The sequence below is a fragment of the Somniosus microcephalus genome, chromosome 4, assembly GCF_052327205.1.
Source record: "Somniosus microcephalus isolate GS21.2 chromosome 4, FLI_Smic_1.0, whole genome shotgun sequence".
Classification (NCBI taxonomy): Eukaryota; Metazoa; Chordata; class Chondrichthyes; order Squaliformes; family Somniosidae; genus Somniosus; species Somniosus microcephalus.
The window spans coordinates 1,890,282-1,916,372 of record NC_140990.1 but is presented as its reverse complement, the minus strand read 5'-3'; the positions used below and the strand labels follow the sequence as shown (position 1 = coordinate 1,916,372).

Here is a 26,091-nt window from a genome sequence, read left to right as displayed (position 1 = left end):
CTCTCTATGTCTGAGTCACTGTCTGTCTGGGTTTATGTTTATGTCTGTTTACATCAATCTGTGTGTGTTTATGTCTGTGTCTTTCTGTATCTACCTGTGTTTATGTCTGTGTCTCTTTGTGTCTGCTTGTGTTTCTGTGTGTCTGCCAGTCACTCGGGTAACAAGCGGGGATACTTTCCTCAGCCTTCACATCTTTCCTAAAGTCTGGTGCCCAGAATTGGACACAACTCTGTGGCAGGGCGGGGCTTGAAGTCCGATTCTCACAGAAGCAGTGCGCAAACAAAAGCAGGACCAGGATGGCCGAGTGGTTAAGGCGTTGGACTTAAGATCCAATGGGTTTATACCTGCGTGGGTTCGAACCCCACTCCTGGTAGTTCTTTAACTTAAGTACAGTAGGAAAAAATCAATGTCATAGCCTCCTTTGTCTCATTCTCTCTCCCAGTCTTTCTGTGTCTCGGTCTCTCTCTCTCTGTCCGTGTTTCTGGCTGTCTCTGTTTGTCTCTGTCTCTCTCTCTGTTTGTATGTCTCTGCCTGTCTCTCTCTGTTGCTCTCTCTCTCTCATTATGTCACTCAATTCAATTCAATTCAATTCAAATCGCTTTATTGGCATGACAAGTTACATCTTATGTTGCCAAAGCATCGAAAAACATTCATGTTTGTACACAAAAATACAGATCTATCCATACAGTGTATAAACAGATATATCCCTGAGTGTATAAATATACTTTCATATAATTTATATATACTCTTTTCTTATATTTAGTGGTTGTCCCTCTGTTTATGGCAAGCTGTAACATAGTGTGCCGCTAGTGTTACACAATTTCTCTCTTCCCCTAGTAGGTATGGGAGTTATTGGTCGTCATTCAAATTTCTGAATTCCGGGCATATTTTTGTGAATTTTGGGTAGAAATTCTCCCTTATGCCCTGATATTTTCTACAAGCTGTGAGGAAGTGCATCTCTGTCTCCACCACTCCCTGACTGCAGTGAGAGCATATCCTGTCCTCTCTTGGTAGCTGGGTCTGCCTGTGTCTGCCTTTTTCGATCACCAGGTTATGTTCACTAAGTCTGTACATTGTCAAGGTTTTTCTCAGTTTGCTATCCTTTACCATGGTCAGGTAATCAGCCATGTTGTATTGTCTGTTTAGGGCTAAGTAGCAATTGAGTTTGCTTTGGGTTTTTGTTGTTTCTGCCCAATATGACAGATATTTTTCCTTTTGCTTAGCGACGATTGTGTTGGGTCGAATTCTTTGTGTTACTCTGTCACTGTCCTGGGGCTGGTTATTGTTAGTAGTGTTAGTAATTATTTCACTGAGTCCCAGGACTATTTGATTGAGGGTACTCTTCTTTATGGTCCTCTCTTGGCATTTCAGGGCTTGGTAATGATAGCATTGGGGGTTGCTCATTTCTAGGTGTTTCCAAAATTTGGTGGCTCTTTTTTGGATAGTGATTATTAATGGATATTGGCCTGGTTCTGCCCTGCATGCATTGTTTACGGTTTTCCTTTGAGTCCGGAGGACACTTTTACAGAATTCTGCATGTAGGATATCAATTGGGTGTTTGTCCCATTTTGCAAATTCTTGTTGTGTTCTCGGTCCCCACACCTCACTGCCATAGAGTGCAATTGGTTCAATTACTGATTTGAAAATTTTGAGCCAAATGCTAATTGGGATTTCTATTTGGATTGATTTTTTAATGGCATAGAAAGCCCTTCTTGCTTTCTCTTTCAGTTCATTCACAGCCAGATGGAAATTTCCCGCAGAACTGATTTTTAAGCCCAAGTATGTGTAGTTAGTGGTTTGTTCAATTTTGGTTGTTCCTAGTGTGAAATTTATTCTGGGTCCCTGATGTCTGGATCTTAGCTGGAACACAAGGACTTTGGTTTTTTGGGGATTTATTGTCAGGGCCCAGGTCTGGCAGTACGACTCCAACAGATCCAGGTTCTGCTGTAGACCCCCCTTAGTTGGTGACAGCAGAACCAGGTCATCTGCATAGAGGAGGAATTTAACCTTGGATTCATATAGGATGAGGCCAGGTGCTGTAGATTGTCCAAGTAGTTTTGCCAATTCATTTATGTAAATATTAAAGAGTGTCGGTGAGATTGGCGAGCCCTGCATCACCCCCCACCCCTGTGGGAAGTATTTTGTTTGTTTATCTCCAATTTTAACTGCACATTTGTTGTTTGTATACATTGATTTAATTACATCATATGTTTTTCCCCCTACTCCGCTTTCGATAAGTTTCAGGAATAAACCGTCGTGCCAGATGGAATCGAAAGCCTTCTGGAAATCTATAAAGCATGCGTAGATTTTGCTTTTGTTTTGATGAACGTGTTTGTCAATTAGGGTCTGTAGGGTGAAGATATCATCTGATGTTCTATAGTTTGGCAGCTCTCTCTCTCTCTGACTGTCTCTCTCTCTGTTTGTGTGTCTCTCTCTCTGCCTCTCTCCATGTCTCTCTCACTCTCTGTTTCCCTTTCCATGCTCACGCCTCCCTCTGGGGCTGGTGAATGAGCCCAGGACTGTTCACAGCGCCATTCTTGCTCTGCGGTTCTGCAGTGAACGCCCAGCGCTGTCCTCTGCCCTGTTGCTGGTCAGTGTAGTGGAGTACCCCCTCGCTCCCACCTGAGGCAGCGGTTCAATTCCCCGACCCGGAGGAAGCCTCTTTCCGATGTGAAATAATGTTTCTTTTTCTTGGTGTAACTTCGTGTTAAAAAGCTACAGAGAAAAATATAAGAGTAAAAAAATGTGATTCCGGCATTGGACTTAAGATCCAATGGATTTAAACCCAACTTGGTTGGAACCCCACTCCGGGTATCTCTTTAAATTAATACCGATTTCTTTTCATCCTGCTCAGTGACACTCGTTTGCCATCTGCTCAATCTCAATCAATCAAATAATGAGATGCTTATTGATATGAAAGGAAAGATTCCCTATTTAACAGTAATTTTTAAAATGCTGTTTTGGCATCTGCTGAATCTGCATTTTTGTCTAACTCTCTCTGTGTCACTCTCAACTAACAAAGAGATAGAATTGTGAAATGAATCTATACCTTTCAGTTTGTATCTCACTTGGTCTTCCTCCCCGTCAGGGAATTGAATCCCTGTCCCCCGCGTGACAGGCGGGAATACTCACCACTATAATAACGAGGAACTAATGAAAGCAAAGTCTGTCAGAGCAACAATCGAGCTGTGAAGAGAACTGGACAGTGTGAGAAGGAGGCAGGGAGAGAGAGAGAGAGATAGAGAGAGAGGAATATATAGTGAGAGACAGAGACCTCTTAAGGTCCAAAAACCTGATGACACAAAAACAACACACACAAGGACACAGAACCCGTCGGATGCCACCCCACACGAGGACACACCGAAAGCCACAAACCCCGCTCCTGCCACACAGCCTATCCCAGAAACCCAGCCAACAACCAGCCCTCAGTCGAGTCCTGCCCAGACTACCGCTACCCAGTCCTCACACACAGGGACACAGAACCCGTCAGATGCCCCCCCACATGAGGACACACCGAAAGCCTCAAACCCTGCTCCTGCCACACAACCTATCCCAGAAACCCAGCCAACAACCAGCCATCAGTCGAGTCCTGCCCAGACTACTGCTACCCAGTCTGAAAAGCCAGCCCCTCAGGTGGTCCTGCTGACCGACTCCAACGGAAAGTTTCTGGACCCCCAGAGGCTGTTCCCAGGTCATCAAGTCCTGAAAAAAATGGTGCAGCAACACAGACTATGCAATGAAGATCCTGAACAAAGAATCCCTTGGAAGCCCCAAATGGCTTGTGATCCACACAGGCACAAACGACCTATGCACCCTACAGGAAGGCACTGCTAGGGCGGTGAGCAGGATGGCGGAAAAGGCCAGAAGGGAATTCCCCGAGACGCGGATCGTGATCTCCACACTACTGCCCAGAAAGGACACCCCAGCCTATATAATCCACAACACCAACAGGGAGATCGACACGAGATGTTTTGCCTTTCCCAACGTCTACCTGGCCCATCATCCAAACATCAACACAAGGGACCTCTATGACGAAATACATCTACTCAAACAGCGGATGTGGGTCTTCGCAAGAAACCTCATAAACACTGCCAAAAGACGCAACCCTCCCACCCCCTCTACCATTGGGAGCCCTAACCCAAACAGGACCACCAATGTTCCCCACCCCCCTATACAAAACCAACAACAGAACCGTGCTTTTATACCTGACCCCAGACCCCCCTCTAGACCACAGACTGTAGACCAAGAACTGAGAAAGATCATGACGATGATGAACAGCCTGATAGAAAGCCGGAGAGGAAGGCACTAAATTATTAATATTGTTATCTTATCATTATTGTTATCTTATCATTATTATTACTATTATTAGATAGCTATATGTGCATGCCTCATGAAATTTATACTAAATCGTCATTTAGCATTATAGAAAATAGTGTTTCCACACTCATCCCACAAAATAGGTCCATTTTATTTCGTTTTTTTGAACTATATAAATGCGTTCTTTCCACATAAGCTGCTGGAATATCCAGGGTCTCCGCCCCTCAACTTTTGGGATGAAGAGTACAGACCCTGAATTCCTAAAAGCTATAAAAGACATTGATATAATTGTGTTAACAGAAACATGGTGCCAAAAGGACATGCCGACCCACTGTCCTCCAATGTACCATGAAATCATTGTGCCCTCAGTAAAGAACACTAAGACACGCAAGGGCAGAACCTCCGAGGGAATCCTGGTGTGGTATAAAGGAGAACTGAACAAACACATCTCACCGATAAAACAGGGAAAATCACACGTATGGCTAAAATTAGATAAAAATATAGGAATAGCAAAAAACTATGTTTACTTATGTGCGATCTACATACCTCCAATAGAATCGCCATATTTTGAAGAGGAGATATTTGACACTCTCCACATGGAAATCAGCCATTTCCAGGCCCAAGGAAAGGTGCTACTATGTGGGGACCTAAATGCAAGGACCGGATGTGAACCTGATTTCATAGACCAACAGGGCAACAACCATGTGTTTGGCCAGACCCCTCTATATGTCACACCAGCCATCGCAAATCGGAACAACCTCGATTGTGAAATAAATAAAAGCGGTAGGGAGGTAGGGCAACTCTGCCGAGCCTTAGGCCTGTACATAGTTAACGGTAGGTTCAGAGGGGACTCCTTAGGGAGACTCACATATTCCTCAACTCTTGGGTCTAGTGTGGTGGATTATACAATCACTGACCTGGACCCCTGCGATATCAACTCATTCACTGTCAGGCAGCAATCCCCCCTCTCAGACCATAACCAAATAAATGTGTACCTTACATTTTCTGCCCAAACTACAGACACAAAAAAGGAACCCAGTAAGCTACATAAAATAAACCAGACATACAGATGGGCCCCAGACAGTGGAGATAAATTCATCACAGCACTAAATTCACCTGATCTCACAAGTAAAATTTCAAAATTTAAAGAAAATCTATATGAGATCACCAGAGATGGTGTAAACATGGCCATAGAGGATATAAATATGATCTTCCATGAGGCAGCTGTAAAAGCCGACCTTGTGAAACAGAAGAGGAAACGTTACAAAAGACAAAATAAAAATGAGAAATGGTTTGACCACGAATGCAAAAATGCCAGAAAAGACCTGAGAAAAATATCAAACCAAAAGCATCGCCAACCAAACAATCCAGACCTACGTATTAGATACAATGAGACCCTCAAAAGATATAAACACACCATTAGAAACAAAACACAAAATTATACCCACAAAATACTCGAAGAAATTGAAAACTCCACTAATCCAAATCAATTCTGGGAAATGTGGAATAACCTGAGTACAACACAATTGCAAGCATTACCAATCCAAGATGGCGACATCTGGAGAACACATTTTGAAAACCTCTACAAAGACATCCCAATAAACGAAACAAACCCAAGTCAACATCATGTCACAGAAAAACTCCACACATTAGAAGCAACAATTAAAGACAACCAAAACCCTCTAGACTCCCCAATCACATGGAAAGAACTGGCCACAAAAACAAAATCTCTCCACCTAAAGAAAGCCTGTGGTCCAGACAGCATCAAAAATGAAATGCTCAAGTTCAGCAATATGGAGATGCGGGGTGCGATACTCAAACTATTCAACATCATATTACGTTCAGGCTGTTTTCCCGATATCTGGTGCCAAGGACTCATCTCTCCCATATATAAAAGTGGAAACAAATCAGACCCAAATAACTACCGCGGCATCTGTGTCAACAGTTGTCTAGGGAAGTTATTCTGCAGTATTCTAAATAGTAGATTACTGGATTTTCTTAACAAACATAATATCCTCAGAAAAAATCAAATAGGCTTTCTCCCAAAACACCGCACCACCGACCATATCTATACCCTTCACACTCTCATTGAAAAACATATACACCAAACAAAAAATGGGAAAATATTCGCTTGTTTCATTGACTTCAAGAAAGCCTTTGACTCTATCTGGCACGAAGGGCTCTATTATAAACTTCTTCAGTGCGGCATAGGGGGCAAAGTCTATGACCTTATTAAATCAATGTATCTGAAAAACAAATGCGGGGTCAAAATTGGAGACAAACGCACCGGTTTCTTCACCCAGAGAAGAGGCGTCCAGCAGGGCTGCAATTTGAGCCCGACCCTGTTCAACATATACATAAATGAATTAGCAGACATGCTGGAGCAAAGCGAGTCACCGGGATGGAGAAGTGAAATCCCTGTTCTATGCGGACGACCTGGTTCTGCTGTCTCCCACAGAACAGCGATTACAGCAACAACTAGACCTACTCGACAAATACTGCCAAAACTGGGCTCCAACAGTAAATCTAAAGAAAACCAACATCATGATTTTTCAAAAAAGGCCCAGGTGTCAGGAAAACAAATACCAGTTTACTCTCAGTGATACCACTATAGGACACACTATGAGCTACACTTACCTTGGTCTAACCATTTCAGCATCAGGGAGCTTCAGCATAGCAGTGAATGCACTAAAAGAAAAAGCCCGAAGAGCCCTATATGCAATAAAAAGAAAATTCTACAACATCCAAATCCCAATCAAAATCTGGCTCAAAATATTTGACAGCGTAATCCTGCCCATTGCACTGTACGGTAGTGAAGTATGGGGCCCGCTAAATCACCAAAGCTACACTCAATGGGAAAAACACACAATAGAAGCCCTACATGCAGAATTTTGCCGAAGCATTCTTCGCACCCAAAGGAAAACACCAACAAATGCATGTAGAGCCGAACTAGGCAGATACCCACTGATAATAAACATCCAAAAACGAGCACTAAACTTTCTAAATCACCTCAAATCTAGTTCCCCAGACACCCTTCATTTTAAAGCCCTCCAGACCCAAGAGCTGAACCCAGAAACGAGTCCCCTGAGTCAGTTGTTACTGAAAATAAGTACTCCTACTCAGCCGGACCCTGACCAGTCCCAGACCAACACTGCTCCCCAAACACCAATCCGAGTGATCCAAATCATTAAACAATGCAAAGAAACCTACCTGGAACATTGGAACACAATAACCAAAAGCCAAAGCATATTAGAATGCTACCGGGCCCTATAAAGAGAATATAAACTGGCAGACTATCTCTCGACTATCAGAGACACAAAACAGAGACAGACCCTCACCAGGTACAGACTAAGCGACCACCAACTGGCAATTGAAAAAGGAAGATAGAAGAAATCCTGGCAACCTAAAGAAAATAGAATATGTGATCACTGTCTGGCCGGCGAGGTTGAGACAGATGTGCACTTCCTCCTAAAATGCGAAAAATTCAACGAGACAAGAAACATATATTTTGACAAGCTCAGCCTTACAACCCCAGATTTCAAAGAATTGGATGACCTGTCAAAATTAAGAATAGTCCTGGGGGAGGCAGACAGACCATATCTTGGTGCCCAATATGTAACAACATGTCACAACCTGAGGAACATTGAGTGACTAATGAGCACACCCATAGCATATATACGCTAAAAATGTTTAAATCAATACCGAATGTACCCAACGACTGTTTTAAATTAATACTGAATGCACCCAACGAGGGTCAACGACTGTTTAAATTAATACTGTCTGTACCCAACGAGGGTCAAAAACGTTTGACACCTACAGAATGTTGGAAACCTGTACTTTTTGTTATGTAAGCTTTGGCAACATGGTTCCCTGTAAACTTTCATGCCAATAAAGCATTTGAATTGAGAGAAAGAGACTGACACAGACTGCGAGAGAGAGACAGACAGAGAGAGACAGAGAGAGAGACTGAGACAAAGAGAGAGAGACAGAGACAGACAGAGAGTGAAAGACAGAGAGAGAGAGACAGAGAGAGAGAGAGAGAGACATTGACAAAAATGGAGGCTGATGACATTGGGTTTTTCTGTTCTCTATTTCCAAGGAGGATTTTAAGGAGCTGCACAAAGGTGTTAAATTTGGGATGTGAATAATCGCCCCGCCCGCCGGTCTGTCCACAGCGCGATTCTTGCTCTGCGCTTCTGTAGCAAATGCACCACAATGTCCTTGGTTAGTGCAGTGGTGAGCATCCTCGCCTATCACACGATAAGCCGGGTATCGATTCCCCGTCGTAGCGGCGGCCTTATCAATTATATTTCTTGCTGTAGCTTTGTGTTATACAGCTACAGAGTAAAATAAAACAATGCGAGAGGAGATTGTCTCTGAGAATTTTCTTGAGGGGAGACTGTTCAGGGACTCAGTGCTGTTTTGCTCCAGAGCGATGGATGATTGCGATTTTATCTGAGCAACATTTAAAATCTCACAGATCCAGTAGTCGTGGCCGAGTGGTTAAGGTGATGGACTAGAAATCCATTGGGGTTTCCCCGCGTAGGTTCCTAATCCTGCCGACTACGATTCCAGCATTTTTCATTTCAAAATGTAACCGAATTCCTGGAGAACTAATCCTGTGTTAGGCGGGATTCAATCCCACAACTTTAAACACCTCGAGATTTTTCTCGTTCTCATTGATCTGCAAGTATTCATCAAATATACGGTCAGAATAGAACAAAAATCAGGCAAATTACCGACAGTGTTTCTCTCTGTCTGTCTCTATGTCTGAGTCACTGTCTGTCTGGGTTTATGTTTATGTCTGTTTACATCAACCTGTGTGTGTGTGTTTATGTCTGTGTCTTTCTGTATCTACCTGTGTTTATGTCTGTGTCTCTTTGTGTCTGCCTGTGTTTCTGTGTGTCTGCCAGTCACTCGGGTAACAAGCGGGGATACTTTCCTCAGCCTTCACATCTTTCCTAAAGTCTGGTGCCCAGAATAGGACACAAATCTGTGGCAGGGCGGGGCTTGAAGTCCGATTCTCACAGAAACAGTCAGCAAACAAAAACGGCACCAGGATGGCCGAGTGGTTAAGGCGTTGGACTTAAGATCCAATGGGTTTATACCTGCGTGGGTTCGAACCCCACTCCTGGTAGTTCTTTAATTTAAGTACAGCAGAAAAAAATCAAAGTCATAGCCTCCTTTGTCTCATTCTCTCTCCCAGTCTCACTTTTTCTGTGTCTCTGTCTGTGTCTCGGTCTCTCTCTCTCTGTCTCTGCTCCTCTCTGTCCCTGTTTGTGTTTCTCGCTCTCTGTCTCTCTCTCTGTAGCTCTCTCCCTCTCTTTGTCCCTGTGTCTCTGTCTGTCTCTCTCCCAGTCTCTGTCTCTTCTGTGTCTCTGTCTCTGCCTCTCAGTCTCTCTTTCTCTCTTTGTCTCTGTTTGTATGTCTCTGGCTGTCTCTGTTTGTCTCTGCCTCTCTCTCTCAGTCTCTCTTTCTCTCTTTGTCTCTGTTTGTATGTCTCTGTCTCTCTCTGTCTGTCTCTCTCCATCTGTGTCTGTGTCTCTGCCTGTCTCTCTCTGTTGCTCTCTCTCATTCTGTCACTCAATTCAATTCAAATCGCTTTATTGGCATGACAAGTTACATCTTATGTTGCCAAAGCATCGAAAAACATTCATGTTTGTACACAAAAATACAGATCTATCCATACAGTGTATAAACAAATATATCCCTGAGTGTATAAATATACTTTCATATAATTTATATATACTCTTTTCTTATATTTAGTGGTTGTCCCTCTGTTTAGGGCAAGCTGTAACATAGTGTGCCGCTAGTGTTACACAATTTCTCTCTTCCCCTAGTAGGTATGGGAGTTATTGGTCGTCATTCAAATTTCTGAATTCCGGGCATATTTTTGTGAATTTTGGGTAGAAAATCTCCCTTATGCCCTGATATTTTCTACAAGTTGTGAGGAAGTGCATCTCTGTCTCCACCACTCCCTGACTGCAGTGAGAGCATATCCTGTCCTCTCTTGGTAGCCGGGTCTGCCTGTGTCTGCCTTTTTCGATCGCCAGGTTATGTTCACTAAGTTTGTACATTGTCAAAGTTTTTCTCAGTTGGCTATCCTTTACCATGGTCAGGTAATCAGCCATGTTGTATTGTCTGTTTAGGGCCAAGTAGCATTGAGTTTGCTTTGGGTTTTTGTTGTTTCTGCCCAATATGACAGATATTTTTCCTTTTGCTTCGCGACGATTGTGTTGGGTCGAATTCTTTGTGTTACTCTGTCACTGTCCTGGGGCTTGTTATTGTTAGTAGTGTTAGTAATTATTTCACTCAGTCCCAGGACTAGTTGATTGAGGGTACTCTTCTTTATGGTCCTCTCTTGGCATTTCAGGTCTTGGTAATGATAGCATTGGAGGTTGCTCATTTCTAGGTGTTTCCAAAATTTGGTGGCTCTTTTTTGGATAGTGATTATTAATGGATATTGGCCTGGTTCTGCTCTGCATGCATTGTTTACGGTTTTCCTTTGAGTCCGGAGGATACTTTTACAGAATTCTGCATGTAGGACCTCAATTGGGTGTTTGTCCCATTTTGCAAATTCTTGTTGTGTTAGCGGTCCCCACACCTCACTGCCATAGAGTGCAATTGGTTCAATTACTGATTTGAAAATTTTGAGCCAGATGCTAATTGGGATTTCTATTTGGATTGATTTTTTAATGGCATAGAAAGCCCTTCTTGCTTTCTCTTTCAGTTCATTTACAGCCAGATGGAAATTTCCCGTAGAACTGATTTTTAAGCCCAAGTATGTGTAGTTAGTGGTTTGTTCAATTTTGGTTGTTCCTAGTGTGAAATTTATTTTGGGTCCCTGATGTCTGGATCTTTGCTGGAACACAAGGACTTTGGTTTTTTGGGGATTTATTGTCAGGGCCCAGGTCTGGCAGTACGACTCCAGCAGATCCAGGTTCTGCTGTAGACCCCCCTTAGTTGGTGACAGCAGAACCAGGTCATCTGCATAGAGGAGGAATTTAACCTTGGATTCATATAGGGTGAGGCCAGGTGCTGCAGATTGTCCAAGTAGTTTTGCCAATTCATTTATGTAAATATTAAAGAGTGTCAGTGAGATTGGCGAGCCCTGCGTCACCCCCCACCCCTGTGGGAAGTATTTTGTTTGTTTATCTCCAATTTTAACTGCACATTTGTTGTTTGTATACATTGATTTAATTACATCATATGTTTTTCCCCCTACCCCGCTTTCGATAAGTTTCAGGAATAAACCGTCGTGCCAGATGGAATCGAAAGCCTTCTGGAAATCTATAAAGCATGCGTAGAGCAGAGAGAGAGAGTCTGTGTGTGTGTGTGTTCGAGTCTTTGTATCAAGCACTGCATAACTACTTCCTCTACCAGGTCCTTGATAGTATAGTGGTGAGGATTCAATTCCCCGACAGGTTCTCTCTCTCTCTCTCTCTGTCTGTGTGTCTCTCTCTGTCTCTCTCCGTGTCTCTCTCGCTCTTTGTTTCCCTCTCCTTGCTCACTCCTCCCTCTGGGGCTGGTGAATGAGCCCAGGTCTGTTCACAGCGCCATTCTTGCTCTGAGCTTCTGCAGTGAACGCCCAGCGCTGTCCTCCGCCCTGTTGCTGGTCAGTATAGTGGAGTAACCCTTCTCTCCCACCTGAGGCAGCGGTTCAATTCCCCGACCCGGAGGAAGCCTGTTTCTGATGTGAAATTGTGTTTATTTTTCTTGCTGTAACCTCGTGTTAAAAAGCTACAGAGAAAAATAGAAGAGTAAAAAAATGTGGTTCCGGCGTTGGACTTAAGATCCAATGGATTTAAACCCAACTTGGGTGGAACCCCACTCCGGGTATCTCTTTAACTTAATACCGATTTCTTTTCATCCTGCTCAGTGACACTCGTTTGCCATCTGCTGAATCTCAATCAATCAAATCATGAGATGTTTATTGAGATGAAAAGAAAGATTCCATATTTAACTGTAATTCTTAAAATGCTATTTTAGCATCTGCTGAAACGGCATTTTTTCCCAACTCTCAAAGAATTGTAAAATGAATCCAGACCTTTTCTTCCTCCCGGTCGGAGAAATTGAACCCCGGTCGCCCGCATGACACGCGAGAAAGACAGACAGAGAGAGAGAAAGACAGAGAGAGAGCGAGACAGAGAGAGAGAGACAGAGAGAGAGAGAGAGAGAGAAAGAGTCAGAGAGTGATAGAGAGAGAGAGAGAGACTGACAGAGAGAGAGACAGAGAGAGAGAGAGTGAGAGAGACAGAGTGAGAGAGACAGAGAGAGAGAGACAGAGAGAAAGACAGAGAGAGAGACAGAGAGAGAGAGAGAGACAGAGAGAGAGAGAGAGAGAAAGAGACTGATACTGACAGAGAGAGAGAAAGACAGACAGAGAGTGAGACAGAGAAAGAGAGAGAGAGAGAGAGAGAGAGAGAGACTGATACTGACAGAGAGACAGAGAGAGAGAAAGACAGACAGAGAGCGAGACAGAGAAAGAGAGAGAGAGAGAGAGAAAGAGACTGATACTGACAGAGAGACAGAGAGACAGAAAGACAGACAGAGAGCGAGACAGAGACAGAGAAAGAGAGACAGAGAGAGAGAGAAAGAGACTGATACTGACAGAGAGACAGAGAGAGAGAGTGAGAGTGAGAAATTGATAAAAAATGGAGGCTGATGACATTGATTTTCTCTGTTCTATTTTTCCAAGGAGTATTTTAAGGAGCTGCACAAAGGTGTTAAATTTGGTCTGTGAATAATCGTCCCGCCCGCCGGGCTGTCCACAGCGCGATTCTTGCTCTGAGCTTCTGCACTGAATGCACTGCAATGTCCTTGGTTAGTGCAGTGGGGAGCATCCTCGCCTATCTACACGCTGAGTCGGGAATCGATTCTCCGTCGGAGCGGCGGCCTTTTCAATTATATTTCTTGCTGTAGCTTCGTGTTATAAAGCTACAGAGAAAAATTAAAAAATGCGAGAGGAGATTGTCTCTGAGAATGTTCTTGAGCGGAGACTGTTCAGGGAGTGAGTGCTGTTTTGCTCCAGAGCGATGGATGATTGCGATTTTATCTGAGCAACATTTAAAGTCTCACAGACCCAGTAGTCGTGGCCGAGTGGTTAAGGCGATGGACTAGAAATCCATTGTGGGTCTCCCCGTGCAGGTTCCAATCCTGACGGTTACGATTCCAGCATTTTTCATCCCATTTCATTTCAAAATGTAATCAAATCCCTGGAGAGCTCATCCTGAGTTGGGCGGAATTAAATCCCACAACTTTCAACACCTCGGGATTTTTCTCGTTTTCATTGATCTGCAAGTATTCACCAGATATACGGTCAGAAATAGAACAAAAATCAGGCAAATTAGCGACAGTGTTTCTCTCTGCCTGCCAGTCTCTCTCTATGTCTGAGTCACTGTCTGTCTGGGTTTATGTTTATGTCTGTTTACATCAATCTGTGTGTGTGTGTTTATGCCTGTTTCTTTCTGTATCTACCTGTGTTTATGTCTGTATCTCTTTGTGTCTGCCTGTGTTTCTGTGTGTCTGCCAGTCACTCGGGTAACAAGCAGGGATACTTTCCTCAGCCTTCACATCTTTCCTAAAGTCTGGTGCCTAAAATTGGACACAACTCTGTGGCAGGGTGGGGCTTGAAGTCCGATTCTCACAGAAACAATCCGCAAACAAAACCGGCACCAGGATGGCCGAGTGGTTAAGGCGTTGGACTTAAGATCCAATGGGTTTATACCGACGTGGGTTCGAACCCCACTCCTGGTAGTTCTTTAATTTAAGTACAGCAGGCAAAAACCAATGTCATAGCCTCCTTTGTCTCATTCTCTTTCCCAGTCTCACTTTTTCTGTGTCTCGGTCTCTCTCTGTCTCTGACCCTCTCTGTCCCTGTTTGTGTTTCTCGCTCTCTGTCTCTTTCTCTGTAGCTTTGTCCCTGTGTCTCTGTCTGTCTCTCTCCCAGTCTCTGCCTCTTCTGTCTCTCACTCTCAGTCTCTCTTTCTCTGTTTGTCTCTGTTTGTATGTCTCTGTCTCTCTCTGGCTGTCTCTGTTTGTCTCTGCCTCTCTCTCTCTTTCTCTCTTTGTCTCTGTTTGTATGTCTCTGTCTCTCTCTGTCTGTCTCTCTCTATCTGTGTCTGTGTCTCTGCCTGTCTCTCTCTGTTGCTCTCTCTCTCTCATTCTGTCACTCAATTCAATTCAATTCAATTCAATTCAAATCGCTTTATTGGCATGACAAGTTACATCTTATGTTGCCAAAGCATCGAAAAACATTCATGTTTGTACACAAAAATGCAGATCTATCCATACAGTGTATGAACAGATATATCCCTGAGTGTATAAATATACTTTCATATAATTTATATATACTCTTTTCTTATATTTAGTGGTTGTCCCTCTGTTTATGGCAAGCTGTAACATAGTGTGCCGCTAGTGTTACACAATTTCTCTCTTCCCCTAGTAGGTATGGGAGTTATTGGTCGTCATTCAAATTTCTGAATTCCGGGCATATTTTTGTGAATTTTGGGTAGAAATTCTCCCTTATGCCCTGATATTTTCTACAAGCTGTGAGGAAGTGCATCTCTGTCTCCACCACTCCCTGACTGCAGTGAGAGCATATCCTGTCCTCTCTTGGTAGCCGGGTCTGCCTGTGTCTGCATTTTTTGATCACCAGGTTATGTTCACTAAGTCTGTACATTGTCAAGGTTTTTCTCAGTTTGCTATCCTTTACCATGGTCAGGTAATCAGTCATGTTGTATTGTCTGTTTTGGGCCAAGTAGCAATTGAGTTTGCTTTGGGTTTTTGTTGTTTCTGCCCAATATGACAGATATTTTTCCTTTTGCTTAGCGACGATTGTGTTGGGTCGAATTCTTTGTGTTACTCTGTCACTGTCCTGGGGCTGGTTATTGTTAGTAGTGTTAGTAGTTACTTCACTGAGTCCCAGGACTAGTTGACTGAGGGTATTCTTCTTTATGGTCCTCTCTTGGCATTTCAGGGCTTGGTAATGATAGCATTGGGGGTTGCTCATTTCTAGGTGTTTCCAAAATTTGGTGGCTCTTTTTTGGATAGTGATTATTAATGGATATTGGCCTGGTTCTGCCCTGCGTGCATTGTTTACGGTTTTCCTTTGAGTCCGGAGGATACTTTTACAGAATTCTGCATGTAGGATCTCAATTGGGTGTTTGTCCCATTTTGCAAATTCTTTCTGTGTTAGCGGTCCCCATACCTCACTGCCATAGAGTGCAATTGGTTCAATTATTGATTTGAAAATTTTGAGCCAAATGCTAATTGGGATTTCTATTTGGATTGATTTTTTAATGGCGTAGAAAGCCCTTCTTGCTTTCTCTTTCAGTTCATTCACAGCCAGATGGAAATTTCCCGTAGAACTGATTTTTAAGCCCAAGTATGTGTAGTTAGTGGTTTGTTCAATTTTGGTTGTTCCTAGTGTGAAATTTATTTTGGGTCCCTGATGTCTGGATCTTTGCTGGAACACAAGGACTTTGTTTTTTTGGGGATTTATTGTCAGGGCCCAGGTCTGGCAGTACGACTCCAGCAGATCCAGGTTCTGCTGTAGACCCTCCTTAGTTGGTGACAGCAGAACCAGGTCATCTGCATAGAGGAGGAATTTAACCTTGGATTCATATAGGGTGAGGCCGGGTGCTGTAGATTGTTCAAGTAGTTTTGCCAATTCATTTATGTAAATATTAAAGAGTGTCGGTGAGATTGGCGAGCCCTGCGTCACCCCCCACCCCTGTGGGAAGTATTTTGTTTGTTTATCTCCAATTTTAACTGCACATTTGTTGTTTGTATACATTGATTTAATTACATCATATGTTTTTCCCCCTACCCCGCTTTCGATAAGTTTCAGGAATAAACCGTCATGCCAGATGGAATCGAAAGCCTTCTGGAAATCTATAAAGCATGCGTAGATTTTGCTTTTGTTTTGATGAACGTGTTTGTCAATTAGGGTCTGTAGGGTGAAGATATCATCTGATGTTCTATAGTTTGGCAGCTCTCTCTCTCTCTGACTGTCTCTCTCTCTGTTTGTGTGTCTCTCTCTCTGCCTCTCTCCGTGTCTCTCTCGCTCTCTGTTTCCCTTTCCTTGCTCACTCCTTCCTCTGGGGCTGGTGAATGAGCCCAGGTCTGTTCACAGCGCCATTCTTGCTCTGCGCTTCTGCAGTGCACGCCCAGCGCTGTCCTCCGCCCTGTTGCTGGTCAGTGTAGTGGAGTACCCCCTCTCTCCCACCTGAGGCAGCGGGACAATTCCCCGACCCGGAGGAAGCCTCTTTACCATGTCAAATAGTGTTTATTTTTCTTGGTGTAACTTGGTGTTAAAAAGCTACAGAGAAAAATATAAGAGTAAAAAAATGTGATTCCGGCGTTGGACTTAAGATCCAATGGATTTAAACCCAACTTGGTTGGAACCCCACTCCGGGTATCTCTTTAAATTAATACCGATTTCTTTTCATCCTGCTCAGTGACACTCGTTTGCCATCTGCTCAATCTCAATCAATCAAATAATGAGATGCTTATTGATATGAAAGGAAAGATTCCCTATTTAACAGTAATTTTTAAAATGCTGTTTTGGCATCTGCTGAATCTGCATTTTTGTCTAACTCTCTCTGTGTCACTCTCAACTAACAAAGAGATGGAATTGTGAAATGTATCTATACCTTTCAGTCTGTATCTCACTTGGTCTTCCTCCCCGTCAGGGAATTGAATCCCTGTCCCCCGCGTGACAGGCGGGAATACTCACCACTATAATAACGAGGAACTAATGAAAGCAAAGTCTGTCAGAGCAACAATCGAGCTGTGAAGAGAACTGGACAGTGTGAGAAGGAGGCAGGGAGAGAGAGAGATAGAGCGAGAGGAATATAGTGAGAGAGAGACAGAGTGAGACTGAGAGAGAGAGAGAGCGATATATATAGAGAGAAAAAGAGACAGAGAGAGAGAGATTCAGAGATTGATAGAGAGAGAGAGAAAGAGACTGACACCGACAGAGAGAGACAAAGACAGAGAGAGAGGGAAAGAACTGACACAGACACAGAGAGAGACAGAGACAGACAGAGAGAGAAACAGAGAGAGAGAGACATTGACAAAAATGGAGGTTTTTGGCGTTGATTTTTTTCTGCTCTCTTTTTCCAAGGGTGACTTTAAGGAGCTGCACAAAGGTGTGAAATAAAATCGTCCCGCCCGCCGGTCTGTCCACAGCGCGATTCTTGCTCTGCGCTTCTGCAGTGAACGCACTGCAATGTCCTTCCTTAGTGCAGTGGTGAGCATCCTCGCCTGTTACACCATAGAGACTGGAATTCAGTTCGCGGCGCCCTCTTTAATTGCATTTCCAGCTGTAGCATCGTGTTATAAAGTTACAGAGAAAAAAAGAAAAGTAAAACAATGCGAGAGGAGATTGTCTCTGAGAATTTTCTTGAGCGGAGACTGTTCAAGGACTGAGTGCTGTTTTCCTACAGAGTGATGGATGATTGCGATTTTATCTGAGCAACATTTAAAGTTTCTCAGACCCAGTAGTCGTGGCCGAGTGGTTAAGGCGATGGACTAGAAATCCATTGGGGTCTCCCCGCCCAGGTTCGAATCCTGCCGACTACGATTCCAGCATTTTCATCCCATTTCATTTCAAAATGTAACCAAATCCCTGGAGAACTAATCCTGAGTTAGGCGGAATTAACTCCCACAACATTCAATACCTCGAGATTTTTCTCGTTTTCGTTGATCTGCAAATATTCACCAAATATACGGTCAGAAATTGTAAAGACACTTCCTCCGGGTCGGTGAATTGAACCGCTGCCTCAGGTGGGAGAGAAGGGTTACTCCACTATACTGACCAGCAACAGGGCGGAGGACAGCGCTGGGCGTTCACTGCAGAAGCACAGAGCAAGAATGGCGCTGTGAACAGACCTGGGCTCATTCACCAGCCCCAGAGGGAGGAGTGAGCAAGGAGAGGGAAACAAAGAGCGAGAGAGAGACTGAGAGAGGGAGAGAGAGACAGAGACAGTTAGAGAGATGGAGAAAGAGAGAGAGAGAGCGGTAACCAGTGAGAGAGACAGAGAGAACCTGTCGGGGAATTGAATCCTCACCACTATACTTTCAAGGACCTGGTAGAGGAAGTAGTTATGCAGTGCTTGAGACAAGGACTTGAACACACACACACAGACATGCCTGCTCACTATGTTTATGTGTTTCTGTCTGTGTCTCTTTGTGTCTGCCTGTGTTTCTGTGTGTCTGCCAGTCACTCGGGTAACAAGCGGGGATACTTTCCTCAGCCTTCACATCTTTCCTAAAGTGTGGTGCCTAAAATTGGACACAACTCTGTGGCAGGGTGGGGCTTGAAGTCCGATTCTCACAGAGACAGTCCCCTGTCAGTGACTGCACCAGGATGGCCGAGTGGTTAAGGTGTTGGAGTTATAGCTCCAATGGGTTTATACCCACGTAGGTTTGATTCTCACTCCTGGTAGTTCTATAATTTAAGTGCAGTAGAAAAAAATCAATGTCAGGGCCTCCTTTGTCTCTCTCTGTCTCTGACACTCGCTGTCCCTGTTTGTGTCTCTCTCTCTCTGTAGCTCTCTCCCTCCCTGTGTCTCTGTCTGTCTATCTCTCTCCCAGTCTCTGTCTCTCTTTCTCTCTTTGTCCCTGTGTCTCAGTTTGTATCTCTCTGTGTCTCGGCCTGTCTCATTCTCTCACTGTCTCTCTCTCTGTCTGTCTCTTTTTTGTCGAGTTCTGTTCATAACGCACACAGGCATCAATTCCTCGTTAGTATAGTGGTGAGTATCCCCGCCTGTCACGCTGGAGACCGGGGTTCAATTCCCCGACGGGGAGAAAGAGTGTTCAACATCTGGAAATTTAAAATTTTGTGCAGATTCTTAAAATCCTCCTTGGAAAATGAGGACAGAAAAAAATGATTGAAACTCATTTTGAAAGATTTACTGTCATATGAAGAACTGTATAACAACTTCCTGCGCCAGTTCCCCGTTAGTATAGAGCTCTCTCTCTGTTTCCCTCTCCCTTTTGTGTGGGGCGCGGAGGAGGGAGAGAGTGACAGAGAGAAAGAGATTAACAGGGTTACGGACAAAAAGCGGGGGGTGGGACTGAGCACGACTGCTCTTTCAAAGAGACAGCACAGGCACGACGGGCCGAATGGCCTCCTTCTGTGCTGTAAGATTCTATGAATACATGAAACTCAGAAAAGCTTATTAAATATGTGACTTACACATAAACATAGAGAGCAGGCACACATGTCTGTGTGTGTTCGAGTCTTTGTCTCAAACACTGTATAACTACTTCCTCTACCAGGTCCTTGATAGTATAGTGGTGAGGATTCAATTCCCCGACACGTTCTCTCTCTCTCTCCCGCTCTCTCTCTCTATAACAGTGTCTGTCTCTCTGTCTGTCTCTCTGTCTGTGTGTGTCTCTCTTTCTCTCTGTCTCTATCTGTCTCTCTCCGTGTCTCTCTCGCTCTTTGTTTCCCTCTCCTTGCTCACTCTGGGGCAGGTGAATGAGCCCAGGTCTGTTCACAGCGCCATTCTTGCTCTGAGCTTCTGCAGTGAACGCCCAGCGCTGTCCTCCGCCCTGTTGCTGGTCAGTATAGTGGAGTACCCCCTCTCTCCCACCTGAGGCAGCGGTTCAATTCCCCGACCCGGAGGAAGCCTCCTTACCATGTGAAATAGTGTTTATTTTTCTTGGTGTAACTTTGTGTTAAAAAGCTACAGAGAAAAATAGAAGAGTAAAAAAATGTGGTTCTGGCGTTGGACTTAAGATCAAAAGGATTTAAACCCAACTTGGTTGGAACCCCACTCCGGGTATCTCTTTAACTTAATACCGATTTCTTTTCATCCTGCTCAGTGACACTCGTTTGCCATCTGCTGAATCTCAATCAATCAAATCATGAGATGTTTATTGAGATGAAAAGAAAGATTCCATATTTAACTGTAATTCTTAAAATGCTATTTTAGCATCTGCTGAAACGGCATTTTTTCCCAACTCTCAAAGAATTGTAAAATGAATCCAGACCTTTTCTTCCTCCCGGTCGGAGAAATTGTACCCCGGTCGCCCGCATGACACGCGAGAAAGACAGACAGAGAGAGAGAAAGACAGAGAGAGAGCGAGAGACAGAGAGAGAGAGACAGAGAGTGATAGAGAGAGAGAGAGACTGACAGAGAGAGAGACAGAGAGAGAGAGTGAGAGAGACAGAGAGAGAGAGACAGAGAGAGAGACAGAGAGACAGAGACTGATACTGACAGAGAGACAGAGAGAGAGAAAGACAGACAGAGAGCGAGACAGAGAGAGAAAGAGACTGATACTGACAGAGAGAGAGAAAAACAGACAGAGCGAGAGAGAGAAAGAGACTGATACTGACAGAGAGACAGAGAGAGAGAGTGAGAGTGAGACATTGATAAAAATGGAGGCTGATGACATTGATTTTCTCTGTTCTATTTTTCCAAGGAGGATTTTAAGGAGCTGCACAAAGGTGTTAAATTTGGGCTGTGAATAATCGTCCCGCCCGCCGGTCTGTCCACAGCGCGATTCTTGCTCTGAGCTTCTGCAGTGAATGCACCGCAATGTCCTTGGTTAGTGCAGTGGTGAGCATCCTCGCCTATCTACACGCTGAGTCGGGAATCGATTCTCCGTCGGAGCAGCGGCCTTTTCAATTATATTTCTTGCTGTAGCTTCGTGTTATAAAGCTACAGAGAAAAATTAAAAAATGCGAGAAGAGATTGTCTCTGAGAATGTTCTTGAGCGGAGACTGTTCAGGGACTGAGTGCTGTTTTGCTCCCGAGCGATAGATGATTGCGATTTTATCTGAGCAACATTTAAAGTCTCACAGACCTAGTAGTCGTGACCGAGTGGTTAAGGCGATGGACTAGAAATCCATTGGGGTCTCCCCGCGCAGGTTCCAATTCTGACGGTTACGATTCCAGCATATTTCATTTCAAAATGTAATCAAATCCCTGGAGAGCTCATCCTGAGTTGGGCGGAATTAAATCCCACAACTTTCAACACCTCGGGATTTTTCTCATTTTCATTGATCTGCAAGTATTCACCAAATATACGGTCAGAAATAGAACAAAAATCAGGCAAATTAGCGACAGTGTTTCTCTCTGCCTGCCAGTCTCTCTCTATGTCTGAGTCACTGTCTGTCTGGGTTTATGTTTATGTCTGTTTACATCAATCTGTGTGTGTGTGTTTATGTCTGTGTCTTTCTGTATCTACCTGTGTTTCTGTCTGTGTCTCTTTGTGTCTGCCTGTGTTTCTGTGTGTCTGCCAGTCACTCGGGCAACAAGCGGGGATACTTTCCTCAGCCTTCACATCTTTCCTAAAGTCTGGTGCCCAGAATAGGACACAACTCTGTGGCAGGGTGGGGCTTGAAATCCGATTCTCACAGAAACAATCCGCAAACAAAACCGGCACCAGGATGGCCGAGTGGTTAAGGCGTTGGACTTAAGATCCAATGGGTTTATACCCGCGTGGGTTCGAACCCCACTCCTGGTAGTTCTTTAATTTAAGTACAGCAGGAAAAAATCAATGTCATAGCCTCCTTTGTCTCATTCTCTCTCCCAGTCTCACTTTTTCTGTGTCTCGGTCTCTCTCTCTCTGTCTCTGCTCCTCTCTGTCCCTGTTTGTGTTTCTCGCTCTCTGTCTCTTTCTCTGTAGCTCTCTCCCTCTCTTTGTCCCTGTGTCTCTGTCTGTCTCTCTCCCAGTCTCTGTCTCTTCTGTGTCTCTGTCTCTGTCTGTCTCTGCCTCTCACTCTCAGTCTCTCTTTCTCTGTTTGTCTCTGTTTCTTTGTCTCTGTCTCTCTCTGGCTGTCTCTGTTTGTCTCTGCCTCAGTCTCTCTTTGTCTCTGTTTGTATGTCTCTCTCTGTCTGTCTCTCTCTATCTGTGTCTGTGTCTCTGCCTGTCTCTCTCTGTTGCTCTCTCTCTCTCATTCTGTCACTCAATTCAATTCAATTCAATTCAAATCGCTTTATTGGCATGACAAGTTACATCTTATGTTGCCAAAGCATCGAAAAACATTCATGTTTGTACACAAAAATACAGATCTATCCATACAGTGTATAAACAGATATATCCCTGAGTGTATAAATATACTTTCATATAATTTATATATACTCTTTTCTTATATTTAGTGGTTGTCCCTCTGTTTATGGCAAGCTGTAACATAGTGTGCCGCTAGTGTTACACAATTTCTCTCTTCCCCTAGTAGGTATGGGAGTTATTGGTCGTCATTCAAATTTCTGAATTCCGGGCATATTTTTGTGAATTTTGGGTAGAAATTCTCCCTTATGCCCTGATATTTTCTACAAGCTGTGAGGAAGTGCATCTCTGTCTCCACCACTCCCTGACTGCAGTGAGAGCATATCCTGTCCTCTCTTGGTAGCCGGGTCTGCCTGTGTCTGCATTTTTTGATCACCAGGTTATGTTCACTAAGTCTGTACATTGTCAAGGTTTTTCTCAGTTTGCTATCCTTTACCATGGTCAGGTAATCAGTCATGTTGTATTGTCTGTTTTGGGCCAAGTAGCAATTGAGTTTGCTTTGGGTTTTTGTTGTTTCTGCCCAATATGACAGATATTTTTCCTTTTGCTTAGCGACGATTGTGTTGGGTCGAATTCTTTGTGTTACTCTGTCACTGTCCTGGGGCTGGTTATTGTTAGTAGTGTTAGTAGTTACTTCACTGAGTCCCAGGACTAGTTGACTGAGGGTATTCTTCTTTATGGTCCTCTCTTGGCATTTCAGGGCTTGGTAATGATAGCATTGGGGGTTGCTCATTTCTAGGTGTTTCCAAAATTTGGTGGCTCTTTTTTGGATAGTGATTATTAATGGATATTGGCCTGGTTCTGCCCTGCGTGCATTGTTTACGGTTTTCCTTTGAGTCCGGAGGATACTTTTACAGAATTCTGCATGTAGGATCTCAATTGGGTGTTTGTCCCATTTTGCAAATTCTTTCTGTGTTAGCGGTCCCCATACCTCACTGCCATAGAGTGCAATTGGTTCAATTATTGATTTGAAAATTTTGAGCCAAATGCTAATTGGGATTTCTATTTGGATTGATTTTTTAATGGCGTAGAAAGCCCTTCTTGCTTTCTCTTTCAGTTCATTCACAGCCAGATGGAAATTTCCCGTAGAACTGATTTTTAAGCCCAAGTATGTGTAGTTAGTGGTTTGTTCAATTTTGGTTGTTCCTAGTGTGAAATTTATTTTGGGTCCCTGATGTCTGGATCTTTGCTGGAACACAAGGACTTTGTTTTTTTGGGGATTTATTGTCAGGGCCCAGGTCTGGCAGTACGACTCCAGCAGATCCAGGTTCTGCTGTAGACCCTCCTTAGTTGGTGACAGCAGAACCAGGTCATCTGCATAGAGGAGGAATTTAACCTTGGATTCATATAGGGTGAGGCCGGGTGCTGTAGATTGTTCAAGTAGTTTTGCCAATTCATTTATGTAAATATTAAAGAGTGTCGGTGAGATTGGCGAGCCCTGCGTCACCCCCCACCCCTGTGGGAAGTATTTTGTTTGTTTATCTCCAATTTTAACTGCACATTTGTTGTTTGTATACATTGATTTAATTACATCATATGTTTTTCCCCCTACCCCGCTTTCGATAAGTTTCAGGAATAAACCGTCATGCCAGATGGAATCGAAAGCCTTCTGGAAATCTATAAAGCATGCGTAGATTTTGCTTTTGTTTTGATGAACGTGTTTGTCAATTAGGGTCTGTAGGGTGAAGATATCATCTGATGTTCTATAGTTTGGCAGCTCTCTCTCTCTCTGACTGTCTCTCTCTCTGTTTGTGTGTCTCTCTCTCTGCCTCTCTCCGTGTCTCTCTCGCTCTCTGTTTCCCTTTCCTTGCTCACTCCTTCCTCTGGGGCTGGTGAATGAGCCCAGGTCTGTTCACAGCGCCATTCTTGCTCTGCGCTTCTGCAGTGCACGCCCAGCGCTGTCCTCCGCCCTGTTGCTGGTCAGTGTAGTGGAGTACCCCCTCTCTCCCACCTGAGGCAGCGGGACAATTCCCCGACCCGGAGGAAGCCTCTTTACCATGTCAAATAGTGTTTATTTTTCTTGGTGTAACTTGGTGTTAAAAAGCTACAGAGAAAAATATAAGAGTAAAAAAATGTGATTCCGGCGTTGGACTTAAGATCCAATGGATTTAAACCCAACTTGGTTGGAACCCCACTCCGGGTATCTCTTTAAATTAATACCGATTTCTTTTCATCCTGCTCAGTGACACTCGTTTGCCATCTGCTCAATCTCAATCAATCAAATAATGAGATGCTTATTGATATGAAAGGAAAGATTCCCTATTTAACAGTAATTTTTAAAATGCTGTTTTGGCATCTGCTGAATCTGCATTTTTGTCTAACTCTCTCTGTGTCACTCTCAACTAACAAAGAGATGGAATTGTGAAATGTATCTATACCTTTCAGTCTGTATCTCACTTGGTCTTCCTCCCCGTCAGGGAATTGAATCCCTGTCCCCCGCGTGACAGGCGGGAATACTCACCACTATAATAACGAGGAACTAATGAAAGCAAAGTCTGTCAGAGCAACAATCGAGCTGTGAAGAGAACTGGACAGTGTGAGAAGGAGGCAGGGAGAGAGAGAGATAGAGCGAGAGGAATATAGTGAGAGAGAGACAGAGTGAGACTGAGAGAGAGAGAGAGCGATATATATAGAGAGAAAAAGAGACAGAGAGAGAGAGATTCAGAGATTGATAGAGAGAGAGAGAAAGAGACTGACACCGACAGAGAGAGACAAAGACAGAGAGAGAGGGAAAGAACTGACACAGACACAGAGAGAGACAGAGACAGACAGAGAGAGAAACAGAGAGAGAGAGACATTGACAAAAATGGAGGTTTTTGGCGTTGATTTTTTTCTGCTCTCTTTTTCCAAGGGTGACTTTAAGGAGCTGCACAAAGGTGTGAAATAAAATCGTCCCGCCCGCCGGTCTGTCCACAGCGCGATTCTTGCTCTGCGCTTCTGCAGTGAACGCACTGCAATGTCCTTCCTTAGTGCAGTGGTGAGCATCCTCGCCTGTTACACCAGAGAGACCGGAATTCAGTTCGCAGCGCCCTCTTTAATTGCATTTCTAGCTATAGCATCGTGTTATAAAGTTACAGAGAAAAAAAGAAAAGTGAAACAATGCGAGAGGAGATTGTCTCTGAGAATTTTCTTGAGCGGAGACTGTTCAAGGACTGAGTGCTGTTTTCCTACAGAGTGAGGGATGATTGCGATTTTATCTGAGCAACATTTAAAGTTTCGCAACCCCAGTAGTCGTGGCCGAGTGGTTAAGGCGATGGACTAGAAATCCATTGGGGTCTCCCCGCGCAGGTTCGAATCCTGCCGACTACGATTCCAGCATTTTCATCCCATTTCATTTCAAAATGTAACCAAATCCCTGGAAAACTAAGCCTGAGTTAGGCGGAATTAACTCCCACAACATTCAATACCTCGAGATTTTTCTCGTTTTCGTTGATCTGCAAATATTCACCAAATATACGGTCAGAAATTGTAAAGAGGCTTCCTCCGGATCGGTGAATTGAACCGCTGCCTCAAGTGGGAGAGAGGGGGGACTGCACTACACTGACCAGCAACAGGGCGGAGGACAGCGCTGGGCGTTCACTGTAGAACCGCAGAGCAAGAATGGCGCTGTGAACAGACCTGGGCTCATTCACCAGCCCCAGAGGGAGGAGTGAGCAAGGAGAGGGAAACAGAGAGCGAGAGAGAGACTGAGACTGAGAGAGGGAGATAGAGACAGAGACAGTTAGAGAGATGGAGAAAGAGAGAGAG

The 26,091-nt window shown here is 44.0% G+C and overlaps 6 non-coding genes across 6 annotated transcripts; all 6 read left to right on the top strand.

Moving 5' to 3' along the window:
* The first annotated feature begins 290 nt into the window (after nt 1-290).
* trnal-uaa (transfer RNA leucine (anticodon UAA)) lies at nt 291-373 on the top strand. The gene has a single exon. It is a non-coding gene; the product is annotated as a tRNA-Leu (tRNA).
* An 8,998-nt stretch (nt 374-9,371) lies between these two features.
* trnal-uaa (transfer RNA leucine (anticodon UAA)) lies at nt 9,372-9,454 on the top strand. The gene has a single exon. It is a non-coding gene; the product is annotated as a tRNA-Leu (tRNA).
* A 4,536-nt stretch (nt 9,455-13,990) lies between these two features.
* On the top strand, nt 13,991-14,073 carry trnal-uaa (transfer RNA leucine (anticodon UAA)). The gene has a single exon. It is a non-coding gene; the product is annotated as a tRNA-Leu (tRNA).
* A 3,749-nt stretch (nt 14,074-17,822) lies between these two features.
* Nucleotides 17,823-17,904, top strand: trnas-aga (transfer RNA serine (anticodon AGA)). The gene has a single exon. It is a non-coding gene; the product is annotated as a tRNA-Ser (tRNA).
* Nucleotides 17,905-21,718: 3,814 nt separating this feature from the next.
* Nucleotides 21,719-21,801, top strand: trnal-uaa (transfer RNA leucine (anticodon UAA)). The gene has a single exon. It is a non-coding gene; the product is annotated as a tRNA-Leu (tRNA).
* Nucleotides 21,802-25,571: 3,770 nt separating this feature from the next.
* trnas-aga (transfer RNA serine (anticodon AGA)) lies at nt 25,572-25,653 on the top strand. The gene has a single exon. It is a non-coding gene; the product is annotated as a tRNA-Ser (tRNA).
* Nucleotides 25,654-26,091: the final 438 nt, after the last annotated feature.